The sequence below is a fragment of the Cebus imitator genome, unplaced genomic scaffold (assembly GCF_001604975.1).
Source record: "Cebus imitator isolate Cc_AM_T3 unplaced genomic scaffold, Cebus_imitator-1.0 Scaffold305, whole genome shotgun sequence".
NCBI classification, from domain to species: Eukaryota; Metazoa; Chordata; class Mammalia; order Primates; family Cebidae; genus Cebus; species Cebus imitator.
The window spans coordinates 2,247,280-2,251,510 of NW_016107620.1; the positions used below are offsets into that span (position 1 = coordinate 2,247,280).

The 4,231-nt window shown below is 34.2% G+C and overlaps 1 long non-coding RNA gene across 1 annotated transcript in view; it reads right to left on the bottom strand.

Annotated features, from left to right (window-relative positions):
• Positions 1-137: 137 nt before the first annotated feature.
• LOC108285651 overlaps positions 138-4,231 on the bottom strand; it is a 4,336-nt gene continuing 242 nt past the window's right edge. The window contains exons 2-3 of the long non-coding RNA XR_001817672.2: positions 2,935-2,937; positions 138-171 (exon numbers count right to left, since the gene is read on the bottom strand). This is a non-coding gene — a long non-coding RNA (uncharacterized LOC108285651). The remainder of the gene's footprint in view (positions 172-2,934; positions 2,938-4,231) is intronic.

A 4,231-nucleotide genomic window follows, 5' to 3' on the forward strand; every position in this document is an offset into this window, starting at 1 on the left:
CTCTTCTGCCCCTTCTTCCTTCCTTTTCTTCCTTCTGTCCTCTTTTTCCTTTTTTTATGAGTCAGAGTTGCTCTGTTACCCAGGCTGGAGTGCAGTGGCGCGCGATCTTGGCTCACTGCAATCTCCACTTCCTGTGTTCAAGTGATTCTCCTGCCTCAGCCTCCTGAGTAGCTGGGATTAGAGGCTCATGCCACTATGTCTGGCTAATTTTTGTATTTTTAGTAGATATGGGGTTTCACCATGTTGGTTAGGCTGCTCTCAAACTCATGACCTTGTGATCCACCGGCCTTGGCCTCCCAAAGTTCTGGGATTAAAGGCATGAGCCACTGCGCCCGGCCTCCTTTTTCTTTTTCTATTCTTTTAAAACATAATTTTGAGAAATAAAAGACAAATTTATGACCAGTTATTACAATGATCCACCACCCTGGCAACATCTCACAATTCGCTTTGTACAAGTCCCATACTGTTACCCTGGAAAACTAAGAAAGAAAACTACAATAGTAATGAAACCTTCAATTACTTCATTTCATATACTTTTTATATAATTTCTGGTTTAAATAATATTATAATAAGTAATTTTTAAACAAGTCTGCTTGTTTTTCTTTTGTTAACAAAAACTAAAGATTAAATACAATAAAAATTGGGATAATATAAACAGGTATAACATTGTGTAAAGGTTTTTATTTTGCCTTCTTACATGCAATTTTCTTGGTAGATAAATGAAAGTGAAAATATGTTGGCAACTACATATCATTCTAAACTATATTTGGTCTGAATCTTGTGAAAGTAATGTTGAAAACATCACATATCACCATTGAATATATTCAATGATGACTAAACGCACACATTTTACAAAGGTATAGAAGAATTGCCACATTTAAAGGCAGAAAGTTGTTAACTTACTGTATTTAAAAATGTATACTGTTTGAACTTATCCTTAATGTTAATCTTATTTCTAGAGGTTATGATTCCCAAATGGTATAGAAATGTTGACTCAGAACTGAGTCAACCATAGCCAAAAGGACCTCCTGAAAGATGTCATTAGCCTGAGGGTGAGTAAGGGATCTGTAGTTGAAAAACGGAACTAGAAAATTCAGGTGATATGTCAAAGGTTCAGCTCTCGTCTAGAGAACTGCATCACACTCTTCCATGTTTCTTGGATGTTTGATAAAAGTCATTTAGATACAGAGGTAGAATATAAAAGTCAAAGTTATCAATCCAAGCTCCTTGCCCCTTGTTGTTTTCAAAGCGGTGCTTTATGCTTTGTTTCTCTCTTTCAAAATAAGTTTCCTAGGTATGACATTATTTTTCCAGTTTATAAACAAGAAAATTAAAGCACAATAAAAGATATAAAATCTACCTGAAGAAGTGGAAGTATTAGACTCTGAACCTGAATACACCTGATTCTAGAGACTAATTATTTAATTACAGTATAATTACAGTATAATTACAGCGTTACAGTATAATGGTTAAAAGTGCAAGCCTTCAAGCCAAATCAACTAGACTTGAGTAGTGTGAATGTGACCTATAAGCTTTGGGATCTTGGAGGCTGATTTTCTCGCCTATAAAATGTATATAACAATGGTGTCTATTCATAGCATTGTCATGATGAAATGAGTTAATATATGTAAATCAGATTAGTGCTTGGAACTTTAAGAAGCCCTATATAAGCCTTGGCTCTTGGTATCACTCCATTGTTTGCTGTTGGAATTAGTTTGTAAATTTAGATATAGTTATGTTAAAGTCTCTTCACAATAGTTCTGGACACCTTACTTTTCAGGATTATCTGATGTGATACAATGACGCATTACACTAAATTACCAACATAATAAAAGTATAATATAGGCTTAGTATTTCACATAATCTTATAAGCTTTTGTAAAGCAGTATTGATTCATCCTCCCATGGGAGGTCAGTATACAATGTGAAAAGAAAAGCATATGTGAATAGAAAGTATTATCTCTATGAAAAACAATATTTTATTTTCCTTATCTTCCTGTTGCTATAAAATAATAATTGTTACCCCCTTCGCATGCCTGGGGAGGACGGTAGAGAAAAAGAGAAAGAAACCTTGAAATATACATTAACGTATCTAATATTATACTTCTTTTCTTTCAATTTTAGGCATGGTTAAATAAGGAAATTATTTATGCTGCAGGTTCTTGTTAAGTAAATCTCTTTGTCAAATGCAGGAGCACAGCTTCATTTGACATTGCTCCAGTCGAAATATTTTTATTTTTGTCCCCAGTAAACACAAGTCCAAGGTGGCTGCAATTGTCCTTTTCTACGTTGTCCTCAAATGTCAGTAGTTGGAGTCAGAATTCAGCTGTCACCTCTTAGAGAAAAGCTTTACCTGTTTTATCTTTCTGTCAGGGACATAGAACAATGTAATGAAATATGATTGAAAAAGCTTTCAGATATAAGATCAGTAAATGAAATCATGCATTTATGTGATGAAAGTAAATTCCCTTCTAATAGAGCTATTTTTAAAGTTCAAACAGATCCTTTCCATGTAAGATGTGTTCAAGTCTCACCAAAATTGAAAACATTATGATACAATTTTATTGTAAACAAAGACTTGGATATATTTATTGTAACTTATACTTTCTGTATTAAATATTGGGATGGGCTGAACTGCATCTCCCCAAAAATTCATATGTTGAAGCCCTAACCCCTAGAACCTCAGAATATGACTGTCTTTAGAGATAGGGCCTTTAAAAATAAAGGTAATTAAGTCAAAATTAGGTTATTAGGGTGGACCCTATACCAACATTACTGATTGTACATATAAGAAGAGGAGATTAGGACACATGGAGAGGCATCTGGGGCATGCAAGCCATGGAGAGGGGCCTTACAGGAAACTAATCCTGCCTGTACCCCTATCCTTCACTTCCAATCTCCAGACCTGTGAGAAAATAAACTGCTGTTGTTTAACCTACTCTTTCTGATGTATTTTGTGTTGGCAGTTGTACCAATCTAATAAAGATTTGAAGCAATATCGTGTCAAATGACAGCTATATAAATTAGTACGTAGAGAAGTTTGGGAATTACATTTTTCTTAAATATCTATTATTTTAAAATGTTATTAATCTTCTTGCTTTTATTTGATAACATGCCTTCGTATTCATAAATATTGTAGACAATAGTGTTTTGAAATAAGCATGAATATGTGATTTTGGTAATTTTATTTGCATAATGTAGTTTAATCTGAAAAAGCATCATATATGCAATTAGATTTGTAATTGACAATGACTATCATAAAAGGAAGTCAAGTTCACATGTTACAAGAAAACCTCCTTCTTTGCTTTAATTTTACTCACCAGATTAACCAGCACTTTTAATGCCCTCTGAAAAAGAATTTACATGGCTCACTTCTTGTTGGCTACACACTTGCTTGCAAGCATTTTTCTGCATTGACATGACTATATATGGTAGTATTGTTTGCTAACCATATAGAGCCAGTTTTACTTATTATTGCAAGTATATAATACAATTATTATGTAAAACTATGAAATTCAAATGTGGAAAGATGGTGCTTTTTTTTCCATTAAAATTAAGCTGTTTTGAGAAGTCAAAATATTGAAAACAGCCTTAAAAATGATAATCAAATAAGGTGTTTGTGAGAAATTTGAAAAGTACTGAATAAAATAATCACACAAATCTGGAAAGATACAGTAAGATTATTTGGTAACTTTTTGGCATTAAGACATTGAAAAGGAAATCATAGAGCTGTAGGAATTTATTTTATGCAATACAAACACAGGGGAAATTTAAGTCTACTGGTTTTTTTCATAGTGTTGTATAATAGAAATAATAAAATCTAGACTGAGCACTGTGGCTCACACTTGTAATCCCAGCGCTCTGGGAGGCCGATTCGGGTGTATCACAAGGTCAGGAGTTCGAGACCAGCCTTGCCAACATGATAAAACCCCATTGCTACTAAAAATACAAAAATTAGCCAGGTATGGTGGCAGGGGCATGTAATTCCGGCTATTCGGGAAACTGAGGCAGGAGAATCACTTGTACCCAGGAGGCAGAGGTTGCAGTGAGCCGAGATCATGCCATTGCACTCCAGCCTAGGGAACAAGAGCGAGACTTGATTAAAAAAAAAAAATGCAACTTCGTCGGAGAACATGAACCAGAAAAAAATAAAAATAAAAACAAAATAAAATCTATACAGCACACTGTGGAGAAAAGTGAAAGATTGCTCATGGCTGGTGTTAAATGGCCTG